Here is a 14,485-nt window from a genome sequence, read left to right as displayed (position 1 = left end):
TACAAGGAATAAAAAGAGTGTCTTTAAAAAGTGAATTTTGCTAGTTTGGTACAATGGAGGAAGAATGTCTAACAATAGATAAAAAGATTCAATATAAAGATTGGAGTATAAGCATAAAGAAGGTTTAGCTCAAGTAGGCTTGCTTTTGCTTGGTTTTCTCTCTTTTCTTCTCAAGACCATGGTCTTCAAGAGTTTGGCCCTTTTTCTTTTTTCTTCCTCACCTTGACATGTTTTTAAATGGTCATTTTTATAGTTGAAGAAGTATTGGAGCTGTTGAAGGTGATTAAAGTAGGAAACTAGCTGTTTTCCTTTTGAATTTTATGTCCAACGGTAATCTCTAGTTGAGTACGGAAGTTCTTTAGTTGATCCACTTTCAAAAAGGTTGTATTTTTTACATTAGAGCTTGGAAGGTTGACTATAACTTTGTCAAGGTCGACTATGGCTCCTCAAATCTTTGATTTTTGCATGTATTATGTTTCAAAGTCAATTATAGCTTCGTCAGGGTCGAATATGGCTTTATATCTTCATGATTTTTCATCCATCTTGTCATAGGGTCGATTATGCCTTCTATACTTCACAATTTTTCAACCATTCTTTGACCATTCTACCATTGGATCGACTTGCCTTGCTTTAGGATCAATTCTTGCCATTAGATTTTCAATTCCTTTATCAATTCAGTGTATAACTTTGGCCATATCTTCCTTGTGATCCAATATTGAGTTGAAAATGAGCTTTTTGGCTTGAAACAAACTTGATGTTGTGAAGATCAATGAGCTTCTCATTTTGTGTATCTATCTTGCAACTTAAACATCTCAAGAGTGAACATTAGAAAGATTAAAAACACTTATACAATTAAATCATACAAGCTTGTAACTTCAAGCATTCATGCAATTAAAACAATTAAGCTTATAATCATGTAAGAAAAAGTGTATGCGAGTTAGTCATTTCAAGAACTTGTCAAGGATCACTCTAGTAGAGCAAATGCAAATTTGAATTATTTTGTCATAATCAAAACTACAGTCATTTTCAAGCTAATAGTTATGTTTCAAAATTGCGAAGTAAGCTTTAATCTCATAGGTTGAACTATGAAAATGCTTAAATAAACATGTGGGTGTTTATATATTGTCAGTTAAAATTCTACCACGCAAGTATACGTATCGAATAGATAGTATATTAGCAAGTAGAGTATCGATCCCGCAGGGAATTGATCTAAAAGTTTACTAAGTACTAAAATTATTGCAAATTAATCTTATCCAAACAATATCAAAATAATATCAAATCAAACTAAGTTATAGCAGAATTAAATTAAGAAAAATCAAAATAATAAATACTCAAATAAATATCAAATCAAACAAGCCTAGGATTACAATATCCCTCACACTTCATCTAAATCTTACCTCTCTTCCTTAACTTATCTCAATGGTTTGAATTGCTAACCTAGAGTCCTAAATTATTTATAAGGGTCTCCCAACTCATCTTATAAAAATATCTATTTTAACCAAAATACTATATCCCTATGTGAATTGAAATTAAAACAAACTCATTAAGTTCAGCTCTAATCTGGCTACATATGGCCTATAGGTATATCCCTATCCTATACGCAAATCAATTAATATGATCATATGCTATCCCAATTTTAGTCTACACTAAGCTCCCTTTCCCAAGTTTGTTTAGGTTTCTAGATCAATTTAATTGGTGGCCAAGCAATTAAAAGCATTAAGAACAAATTGGAATAAACAATTCAAATCCCATTGAAAATAAGCAAGAAAGTGATTAAAAATATAGATTACATGTGAGTTCAATTGCAATCCTAGAAAAATAAATTAGCTCATAATATCTAATAAAGACAATATCCAAAGAAATTTAGCCATGAATCCAAGTCAAAGAAAATAAGAAAAAACACAAAGGTAAGAGAGAAAACTAATAATTAGAGATTTATGATCTTGATTCTCTCTCTAATTCTCTTGTTTCCTTGCTTTGTTCTTGGCTCCAAATCTCCAGAATAGTTTCTTGCTGCCTCTCTTGCTGCCTCCAAAATCTCTGAAAAAGTCTCCTTAAATAGGCTCCAAATAACCTAATTTTGCGAAATTCCGTTAATGTCCTTTATTTTTTTAGGGAAGTCGCGCAGCGCTGCGGCGCTACTTCTCCAGCGCTGCAGCGCTGAGCTCTCTGGAATTTTGTATGTGTGCTTCCTTTCATCAACGCTGCAGCCTTGTTCTCCCAGCGCTGTGGCAGTTTATCAACTTCAAACATGAGTTTCACCCTGATATGTTAAGAACTGGGCAAAGTAGTAAACATAAAAGTTTTATCCCTGTCTCTTAACTTTCCAGTGGATTAAAAATTGCATCAATTGGACTTCTGGATTGAAAGATTTGCTCCAAATACTGCATCATGTTCAGTCTTTACATCCTACTGCAGTGGTCCGAATTGACAAATATTTTGACCATGATCCAATCATAACTGGGCCAATTGGTGAACATAAAAATGTTTCCCTTCTTCTTATAATTTGATTGGTCAAAGAATCACCTCATTTGGAGTTTTTTAGAAAGAGATATGGTCAAAATATGAAACATATACGAATGAAGCTATCACCATACTTGCACTGATTTTCATCAAATGAGTCTTTTTCATCAATTTCCTACAAAAGCCATAGGAGAAATTAGCAATAACTACTCTTAAAGTAATTTAAATAAAATAACCTAAAATTTAACTAAAATAACTTAAATTAATCACTTAACAAATAGTCAAACTTAAACTAAAAAAAACACCTATAATGCTAAAATTCGAACATAAAATCTCAAAGATCCAGCTACTTAAGCTCCCAAAATGAGTCAAAATAACTCTATATAATAGAGTTATCATATATGAATAAGTTTACTAAACAGAAGGTTATCTTGTATGTCTAGGGTTATACATTGATATTGTCTTATGTAGTCCCAACCAAAGATGTAAAAATGAAATGCATTTTGGGTATAACATGAAGCATATGGAAATAAATGAACGAAACATATATAGGATTCATCATAGTAAGTGATTTTAAGGGAAATATCCTTGACATGTTTTAACTCAGAAGAAAATCCTTGGCAAAGGTAGAATTAGATTCAAAAATTAGTTTTTAAATTTCATTAAAAGAGATGATTATTAGTTTCAAGAGCTAACATGGTTATATATATATATATATATATAAAGCACACACTGTACCATACTTTATGTCTTGATGGGATATTAGTTAATTAAAAGATTGAATTACACGACAAAACTGTGAATTGAAAGGTTGTGTCAAATCACATTGACTCTTTTTAACATTTAAGTAGTCATGAAACATTTCTAAATGTCAATTAAGATATAAATGTGAATTAATCAATTCAAAGTTGATTATGAATTCAAATGAATTTGATTCATCTAATCCTATTTGGATTATAATTCATATTTTATTGTCAATATGTTAAGAACCTAATGCATCACATCTTTGAGAGTGATTATGTGGAAAATCAAAATAGGGATTTAAGTTAGACTTAATTGTAAAGAAATTTGAAACGCCAAGTATTTAATTGAAAATGTTCAATTAAATTAGAGTAATTTTATAAATAGCATAAAAGTTATGCAAATCCTACTAGGGTTAGGATCAGTGTAATTGCATATAAATAAGAATCTTTAGGCTGCATATCAATACACAAGAATAGCACAAAAGCTTTCAACATCCTTAAAAAGTGAAACCCGAAGCCCCTTGGTTAACTAGTCCATCATCCTAGATTTTTCCCTCTTTCTTGAAGATTTTCCAACCTCTAACATACTGCTTGTGTGGATTACTATTAAAGGTTGGACATTTAGATAACTTGTGGTTTACAACAGACCTTGTTCCTTGGTGTTAGAAGGATTTTGACAAGAAAAGTTCGGAACCTTGTGAATTCAACTTTTAAGTTTAAAGGCATACAATCTTCTTACTCACTGTTAAGGTTATCTATGTTAAATAAATCAAAGTTTGATCTTACACTTAGGGAAAAAGCTTTAAATTATGTTGTGTTATGCTCTTGATATTTGCATGATTCTAAATAGTAGAAACAAAGCGTCCTTTGTGATTGTTTAATGTTGATTACTCGTTTAATTTTTATTGATATCAACAAGTTGATTTGATGCAACATTATTTGAGAACTTTTTAAAACTATTATTAAATAAAGTTTCCAAAACTTGTAAAACATTCTAAGATCTAATTCAATTTTTTTTTGTTTGTTTGTGTGCCATAATGTATGCAAAGTTATGCATAAGATGCATAAGCGTTATTGCATATCATGGCAACAAAAAGGCATTGTTTTTGCGTACTTTTGGTGGATATTTTTGGCTATAAAATTGAAAGAATAAGTGATGCAATTTGCCAACATGAGTTTTAAAAATTATAGTAGCAGGGTGCCCATGGAATTGTTCATGAATAGCAACAAGCATGGCCTAGGTTTCGACCTTAAAAGGCATATAGCAAGTTGCTACATAAAGGAATTATTCCCCATGTGTGTCATGTCCTAAACAACACATACAAGATGCAACAATAGTTGGAAATAGCCTCCGTCATCTTCCTTTCAAGGCTACAACCTTAAGGAAATTGTTTCTAAAGGTTACAACACACAGGCAAACACATAATGGCAACCTTGAATAGTTTTACTTAGAGTTGGACTTGTGTTTGGCTTGTGCAAACAAATTCCTAATTAGACTAGGACACCTAAAATTATAAAAGACTCTTGGACAAGTTATACTCCTAATAAGATTAAAACTCCTAAACTATTTGAGAACTTACGCAAAATAAACTCGATATAAGCTTAGACTCTTAAATTGTTTAAGATTGTAAGGCAAGTAAAACTCTTTATAACATTAGAACTACCAATCGATTAAGACTTGTAATTAGACTAAAACTCTTAAGGGAATTAAAATTCCTAAATTGTTTAGAATTCTAATATAAGTTAAACTTTTAATTATATTAGGATATCCTAATCGAATTGGACATAAAATTGGATTTAGACACCTAAGAAAATTAGCTATTACTATAACGTATAAGACTTAATTAAAATGGATTAATATTTGATGCATTAGTAGGTATAGCTTTTGTATATTGTCACCTTATCAAATGTTGCCACCTTATTAATGAGATAAAAATCAAAACTTGCAAGGGTTTAATAATAAATATTAATAAGATTTAACTAATTAATTAAAAAAATAAATATTTCAATTTTCTCCTCAAATTTAGTTTTAAGGTTTATATTTTTTATTGCTTTCTAGTCTATATTCTATTGTAAGATATGAAGTGCAATTGGCATTGGTGATGGTAGGAGCAATTGTCTTATTTCAAAAATAAAAGGTATTCTTACCTTAGTTGAATCTGTCACAAAAGCTGGTTTATCTCTTTGTGTGGATTTTCTAGAGATTCCAAAGCTTCAAAATGTTTATTTAACTTTGTGATGGTGCAATCAAGTCTTTTCATTTTGCCATTTGATTCCTTCTTACAATGTAACAAGTTTTAATATTTGTCTCAATATTTATTCTTCTTTTATTTTAAAGGGTGGGGGTTAATGAGCAGATGAGTGTCACATAAAATCGAATTAGATGAATTTGAGAGGAGAAAAAGAGATTTGTAGATGGATAAAAATAGGTATTTGGTGAATTTAGGAAGGGCAAATTTGAAAATTGGAAGGGAATCGAAAAGTTTGGTGTGTGAAGAAATAAAGGTGTTGGTTTACAAAAAAAAAAAACCTAAAAGAGAGAGAATGAGGAATTTGGTAGGTGGATATATTGTTGAGATATTTAATTTAAATTTAATCCAATAGTATCTCTTCCTTGTACCCTATCATATACAATTGTCCATTCTTTCTTCAAGGTCTTAATCCTTGGTTCTATTTGTTCTCAAAAAGTAATGACTTATTCCTAAGAATGAACAAAGAAAGGGAAGTTTCTTTTTCCTTTTTTCCTTTTTTTTTTAAAGACCAACATGCCTTTAAAATCCTTTTAAATTATAGTGGACGAATGCTACTGGAAATCATGATATTCTAATCACATTTTGGGAGAAATATAAAATTACATCTGAGACGCACATGAACTGAGATTCAAAATGAGAGCACGAGGTCTGAAAACCTGAGCTTAGCACAAACACTACTATTGATCATTCTCAATGCAATACCATTCCTATAGCTAAAGTGAATATCTTGGTAAAAGAGGGAAAACAACAAGATAAGTCCAACAAAGAATCAAGAACAACTCTTAAGATGCATGAAATTGAATCAAGCAAGCAAACTTTTTCCAAGTTTATGAGCATGAAAAGAAATAAACTACTAAAAGTGAAAATTACCTACCTTGCTTGATGCCCTAGCTAGACTAGGTTGTCAATCCTTTGAATAATAAATTGAAAAGACTTGTATTAATGAGTTGAATGTTGTATCAGGTATCTAGATTGTCTTAAAAGCTAATAAGTTGTTTTGCTATGATAATGTAGAACAGAGGAAAGAAGAATTCTTGTGTGACTTAATTGAATTCCTTTATAAATCAAAAGCCTTTTTCTTTTTTTTTATTAACCCAAAATTATTCAAAAAGAAGTATCCAAACTAGAAGAGAAAGAGATAATAAACAACTCACTAGATATAGGGAAATCGACAGTTAAAAAAGGCGATAGTGGATGGTTCATTTAAAAAGAGAAGGAGTCTTAAAGAGAGAGAAACTCATGGATGGTTGGTTTAGATGTGGCAATGGAGTTGGATATTATATAGGAGAGCATTGCCTATATTGTTAAGGGACATTTGTGTTCAATCAATCTATAAATTTATTCCCAGTCCTCAAGAATAGCCAATACCAAGGGGGCTTGGTATTAGTTATTTAGGGCCCTCTTGGATGGCCATTCCTTAGAATGACTATTCCATCCAACTAAATGTAGTCTTTGTTGGTAAGTGGAATAGAAGGTAATAGCAATTCTATTCCCCTTAACCAAGCATGCCATAAATTCTCTACATTCTAAGAAGAATGCACTAGCTTACAGTTTAAATCCAATTACAATTGAAAGAAAAAATAGAAAAGGCCATAATTGTTCATATGATGGTGATGTCATTTTTGATATAGTTTCTTTGTTATGCAACTTAGTATTTTGATATAAATATTAGAAGTTGATTATTTTTATGGAATTCAAAATGGCTTTGTTTTTGCACCAATAGTTTGGGTAAACATTAAATTGAATATGAATATATTGACATTTTAAATTTGGATTCTCAATTATAGCATATGATGATTGGTTTGAAGTTTCTTGGAAGTTTGTTTGTACTATGCAAGCATGTTCTTTCAAGAAATTGTTATTTTAACTTTTGAAGAACTTATGAAGTTTAGATTGGAATTTTTGAATATGGAACGAACTCAGTGGTTTTTAATGGAGATTGGGTTTAATTTTACGTAAAATATACTCTTAAATTTTTGTTATAGGTTCATAATGGCTAATCATGTTGATGAAGAATTCAATGTTGATGGGATTGATCAAGATTATAGTTGTGAAAATATATTAGATTTGAGTGTGAAGAATCATGATGAGCATGAGAATGAAAGATTAAATAATCAAGAGTGTTTAGAGCCATTTGTTGGAATGGAGTTTCAATCACTAGAACAGGCTTTAAAGTACTATATTAAGTATACAAAGCGTGAAGGATTTGGAATTCGTAAGCATCACATAATGAAATCTTGGAAAACTTAAGTGATCATCAAACAAGAATTTGTTTGTTAAAAGGAAGGTCATTGTACAAAAAAAAAAATCTTGAGAAGGAAGATAGAATTCAAGCACCAACTGCTGAGACAAAAGTTGGATGCAAAGTCATGATTTATGTTTCCAAGAAAGCTGAAAAGAAATGGTTAATTTCTAGATTCATAAAAAATCATACTTATGAGCTTGCTACTCCAAAACGTGCTCAATTTTTACATGTTCGTAGAAAAAGGACAAGAACTCAACAAAATTTAATTGATGTGCTTGATGATTTAGGAATTCATCCTAGTAAAGTCATGTCTGTTTTAGCTAATGAATAGGGTGGCATTGATATGGTTGGTTTAACTGAGCATGATATTCAAAATTATTTGGGTAATAGAAGACAAAAATAGCTTGAAAAGGAAGATGCATAGTGAAAAGGAAGATGCATAGTTAATAAAGAATGTTAGCCTAAGAATTTGGGTTTTTTTATGCAATCCAAATGGATGTGGAAGGTTGACTAGCAAATTGTTTTTAAGCGGATTCTAGGTCGAGAGTGGCTTATATGTATTTTGGTGATGTTGTGGCTTTTGATCCAACCTATTTGACAAATAGATATAAAATGCCATTTGTTCCTTTTATTGGAGTTAATCACACTACTAATCCATTTTATTTGGTTGTGCTTTGTTAGGGGATGATATAGAAGAAACATATGTTTGGTTATTAAATACTTGGTTGGAAGTAATGTTTGGACATCCTCAAAAAATAATTATTACGGATCAAGATGCAGCCATAACTAATGCATTTGCAAAGGTTTTGTCGAATATTGCACATCATTATTGCATGTGGTACATTGAAAATTTTTTTTTAGAGAATCTCAGTCATGTTTACCACTAATTTGATGATTTTAAGAATCAAAATTTTCAATGTATTCATTATGCATTAGTTCCAGATGAGTTTGAATCAGAATAGACAGAGATAACTGAAAAGTTCAATTTGTCGGAAAATAGTTAGTTTAAGAAGTTGTGCTCTATTTGAGAAAAATGCATTCCTGTTTATGTGTGGAGCAACTTTTGTGCTAGAATGTCAATTACTTGGAGAAGTAAACGTATGAACAAGTCTTTCAAAGATTATGCCTCTCTCAAGAATCAGAGATTTTTTTAACTAATGAATAAGTATGGCGTTTAAACACCTCAGCTGATACAAATTTAACACTATCAAAACCACCGTTGTAGCTCTAGCTCTCTTAGGTGCCATGGTTTTCTAAAATATTCACAATCAATTTTCCACAAATTCCAAACACCCAATAAACATCAAATATATCCACAAATAATCCTAAAAATCTCAATTCTCTCCAAAATCTACGCCAGCAAGAATAATATCACCAATAATCAACAAATTCTCATAAATTAGCACAATGTGCAGCAAATTGACACTTTTCAATGTTGACAATTATGCAACTCTCACACTCCACCATAAATCTCCACAAAACTTCAAGCACAAAGTCAAAACTACGAACAATATGCAAAACCCATTAAGAATTATCAGCAGAACTTTTCTCAAATAATCAAGTTCTTCAAAAAAAAATTCTTGCAAAAATTTCAACAATCACTTGCAAAAATCTACATTTTGATGGAGAAAAGTTGATGAAAATCTTTGAATCTTGATTTTTGTAGTGAGAACTTGATGTTTTAAAGGTGCTTTATGAATTGGTTTGAATTTTTTTTTTAATTTTAGAAGAGAGGATTTTGGGAAATTTAGGGCTAAGGTTTGAATTTGGGAAAAGATAGAACGAAAGGGCTTTATATTGGGAAGGGTGGCTCGACTTGTCATCGCGGCGTGAAAGGGTTGGCGTCATAGCACCAAAGCTTCTAATCTGGCTATTGAGCTTTATTAAAATAGTGACGTAGCATGAAATGATTGGCGTTACAACATGAAACTCTCTGTTCCTCGATGTTGAAATGCTACATTTTTTGCTCTGTAGCACCAAACTCTCTATTTTGGCTCGCGGCTATTCAACATTTTGGTGCTACAGCACAAATAAGTTGGCATTGTAATGCCAAAATCTTTGCTTGTCCACCTTTGTTGAAGCATTTTGGTGCTATAGGGTGAGGAAGTTGGTACTGCAATGCCAAAGTTTCTATTTTGCCATTTTTTCTCTTACAACAATGAGAAGAAACACTTAAGAAATGATGCTTAAATACTTAAAAAATGAATGAAAGAAGAAAAGATTAAAACATGCAGTAGATCTTAAAGAAAAGCTTAAAGCAAGGAAATTGAATATAAAGAACTTAGGTTGCCTCCTAAGAATTGCTTTCTTTATAGCCATCAGTTGGACTCTCCTCAAGCTTAGTTGGGATCAACAAGACTAATGGAGGAATGTCGACATTTGATGTCTGATAACTCTATTATATAGAGTTATTTTGACTCATTTTGGGAGCTTAAGTAGCTAGATCTTTGAGATTTTATGTTCGAATTTTAGCATTATAGGTGTTTTTTTTAGTTTAAGTTTGATTATTTGTTAAGTGATTAATTTAAGTTATTTTAGTTAAATTTTAGGTTATTTTATTTTAAATTACTTTAAGAGTAGTTATTGCTAATTTCTCCTATGGCTTTTGTAGGAAATTGATGAAAAAGACTCATTTGATGAAAATCAGTGCAAGTATGGTGATAGCTTTATTCGTATATGTTTCAATATTTTGACCATATCTCTTTCTAAAAAACTCCAAATGAGGTGATTCTTTGACCAATAAAATTATAAGAAGAAGGGAAACAATTTTTATGTTCACACATTGGCCCAGTTATGATTGGATCATGGTCAAAATATTTGTCAATTCGGACACTTCAGCAGGATGTAAAGACTGAACATGATGCGTATTTGGAGCAAATCTTTCAATCCAGAAGTCCAATTGATGAGATTTTTAATCCACTGGAAAGTTAAGAGACAGGGATAAAACTTCTATGTTTACTACTTTGCCCAGTTCTTAACATATCAGGGTGAAACTCATGTTTGAAGTTGATAGACTGCCACAGCGCTGGGAGAACAAGGCTGCAGCGTTGATGAAAGGAAGCACACATACAAAATTCCAGAGAGCTCAGCGCTGCAGCGCTGGAGAAGTGGCGCCGCAGCGCGGCACGACTTCCCTAAAAAAATAAAAGACATTAACGGAATTTCGCAAAATTAGGTTATTTGGAGCCTATTTAAGGAGACTTTTTCAGAGAAGAGAGGCAGGAAGAGAGGCAGCAAGAGAGGCAGGAAGAGAGGTAGCAAGAGAGGCAGCAAAGGAGGCAGGAAGAAACTATTCTGGAGATTTGGAGCCAAGAACAAAGCAAGGAAACAAGAGAATTGGAGAGAGAATCAAGATCATACATCTCTAACTATTAGTTTTCTCTCTTACCTTTGTGTTTTTTTTCTTATTTTTCTTGACTTGGATTCATGGCTAAATTTCTTTGGATATTGTTTTTATTAGATATTATGAACTAATTTATTTTTCTAGGATTGCAATTGAACTCACATGTAATCTAGATTTTTAATCACTTTCTTGCTTATTTTCAATGAGATTTGAATTGTTTATTCCAATTTGTTCTTAATGCTTTTAATTGCATGGCCACCAATTAAATTGATCTAGAAACCTAAACAAACTTGGGAAAGGGAGTTTAGTGTAGACTAAAATTGGGATAGCATATGATCATATTAATTGATTTGCGTATAGGATAGGGATATACCTATAGGCCATATGTAGCCAAATTAGAGCCTGAACTTAATGAGTTTGTTTTATTTCAATTCACATAGGGATATAGTGTTTTGGTTAAAATAGATATTTTTATGAGATGAGTTGGGAGACCCTTATAAATAATTTAGGACTCTAGGTTAGCAATTCAAACCATTGAGATAAGTTAAGGAAGAGAGGTAAGATTTAGATGAAGTGTGAGGGATATTGTAATCCTAGGCTTGTTTGATTTGATATTTATTTGAGTATTTATTATTTTGATTTTTCTTAATTTAATTCTGCTAAACTTAGTTTGATTTGATATTATTTTGATATTGTTTGGATAAGATTAATTTGCAATAATTTTAGTACTTAGTAAACTTTTAGATCAATTCCCTGCGGGATCGATACTCTACTTGCTAATATACTTATCTATTCGATACGTATACTTGCGTGGTAGAATTTTAACTGACAATGTCACCTCCCCAGTAGTGCTTTAATCGTTTCCCATTCACCTTAAATTTCTCATTAGTTGAACCATCAACAACTTTTACTGCACTATAAGGAAACAGTTTTACCGTAATTTTAACTTGCCTGGAAATAGCTTTAATCAAGAATTAACAATAGGACATATTGACCTAACTCAAAATGGCACTCAACAATTCTCCTATCATGACATTTCTTAGTTTTTTTTACTTGAAAATCTTGGCATTTTCATATGAATCCAATCTAAATCCAACCATTTCATTGAGCTAAAACAATCATTTCTCTCTGGCTGCTTCCATGTCAAAATTCACCTTTTTGATTGCCTTATAAGCATTATGTTAAAGCTCTAATGGAAGATGACATGGTTTTCCAAAAACTAATCGATAAGGAGATATACCTATTAAAGTTCTATAGATTGTCTGATATGCCCAAAGCACATTGTTAAGTATTTTGCTCCAATCATTTCTTAATGGGGACACAACCTTCTTCAAAATCCTCTTAACTTCCCAATTAGAGAGTTTGGCTTGTCCATTTGTTTGTGGATGGTAAGCAATCATAACCTTTTGTGTCATTCCATATTTATCAAGAATAGCAGCAAAATACTTGTTATAAAAATGACTGCCTTCATCACTCAATATTGCTCTTGGTGTGCCAAACCAAGTGAAAATGTTCTTTTTACAAAATCTCAACACAACTTTTGCATCATTTGTAGGCATTGCCGTGACTTCTACCCATTTCGACACATAATCCACAACCAATAAGATATAGCAATTGTTGAAGAAAGAGATGTAAGGCCCCATGAAGTCTATGCCTCAAACATCAACGATTTCCACTTCTAAAATATTGGTGAGTGGCATCTTATGCCTTCTTGAAATGTTGCCAACTCGTTGACATCTGTCACAATACAAAACAAAACAAAACAAAATTATAAGCATCTTTAAATAAATGGGCCAATATAAATCTAATTAAAGCACTTTTGCTATCGTTTAATGTCCTCCAAAGTGTAACCCATAGCCTGAAGAGTGACAACGCTTCAAAATGCTTTCAACGTCCATCTTTGGAATGCATTTTCTTAGAATTTTCTCAGCTCATTGTTTAAATAAGAAAGGTTCATCCCAAACATAAATTTAACACTATGAAGAAATTCCTTTCTTTGATGAAAATTTAAATCAAGAGGTAGAAAGTTACTCACAATGTAATTGACATAATTAGCATACCAAGGTAACCTTTTTTGACCAACATGCAACAATTGCTCTTCAAGAAAAGTTTCATTGATCATAGTTAAATCCTTACCTTGATTGTCATTTTCCAGTCTAGATAGATGGTCTGCTACTTGGTTTTTTGTACTTTTTTTGTCTTGAATTTCCAAATCAAACTTTCACAGTACAAGGATCCATCTTACCAACCTTGGCTTGGCATCTTTTTTGGCAATCAAATGCTTTATTGCATAATGATAAGTATACACAACAACTTTAGTGCCAACCAAGTAAGAACAAAACTTATCAAATGCAAACATAGCAGCTAACAATTCCTTTTTAGAGGTGGTGTAGTGCATTTGAGTTTCAATTAATGTCTTGCTTGCATAATAAATAAAGTGAAAAATCTTTGATCTCTTTTGGCCTAACACTGCCCCTACAACATAGTTACTAGCGCCACACATCAACTCAAAAGGAAAACTCTAGTCTAAGACTACAATGATAGTTGTAGATACCAATTTCATTTTCAATTCTAAAATGCAGCATGGCATGCATCATCAAATTTAAAAAAGACATCTTTTTCCTACAAGTTGCATAAATATTAGGAAATTTTTGAAAAATTTTTGAAAAATTTTTAATAAACCTCTTACAATAGCTAGCATGTCCTAAAAAACTTCTAATACCTTTCACTAAAGTCGGTGATGGAAACTTCTCAATTGCTTCAATTTTCGCCTTGTCCACCTCCAAGCTTTTGCTTGAAACCTTGTGGCCCAGAACAATACTTTCTTGCACCATGAAGTTGCATTTCTTCCAATTAAGTAATAGGTTAGTCTCTTCACACTTTTGAAGGACCTTAACAAGATCCAAAGGCAATAATCAAAATTATTACCAAATGTAGAAAAATTATCCATAAATACCTCAAGGTACTATTCAACCATATCTGAAAAGATTGCCATCATGCATCTTTAAAATGTAACAAGTGTAGTGTGATAACTCTATTATATAGAGTTATTTTGACACATTTTGGGGGCTTAAGTAGCTAGATCTTTGAGATTTTAGGTTTGGATTCTAGCGTTTTAAGTGTTTTTCTAGTTTAAGTTTGATTACTTGTTAAGTGATTAATTTAAGTTATTTTAGTTAAATTTTATGTTGTTTTGTTTTAAATTACTTTAAGAGTAGTTATTGCTAATTTTTCTTATGGCTTTTGTTGGAAATTGATGAAAAAGACTCATTTGATGAAAATCAGTGCAAGTGTGGCGATGACTTTATTCATATATATTTCAGTATTTTGACCATATCTCTCTATAAACAACTCCAAATGAGCTGATTCTTGGACCAATAGAATTCTAAGAAGAAGAGATACAACATTTATTTCTATCAATTCACCCAGTTCTGATTGG

This window comes from Theobroma umbraticum, unplaced genomic scaffold (assembly GCF_002168275.2).
Source record: "Theobroma umbraticum cultivar Fairchild unplaced genomic scaffold, ASM216827v3 scaffold_95.0, whole genome shotgun sequence".
NCBI lineage: Eukaryota > Viridiplantae > Streptophyta > Magnoliopsida > Malvales > Malvaceae > Theobroma > Theobroma umbraticum.
This window is presented reverse-complemented; position numbering follows the sequence as displayed.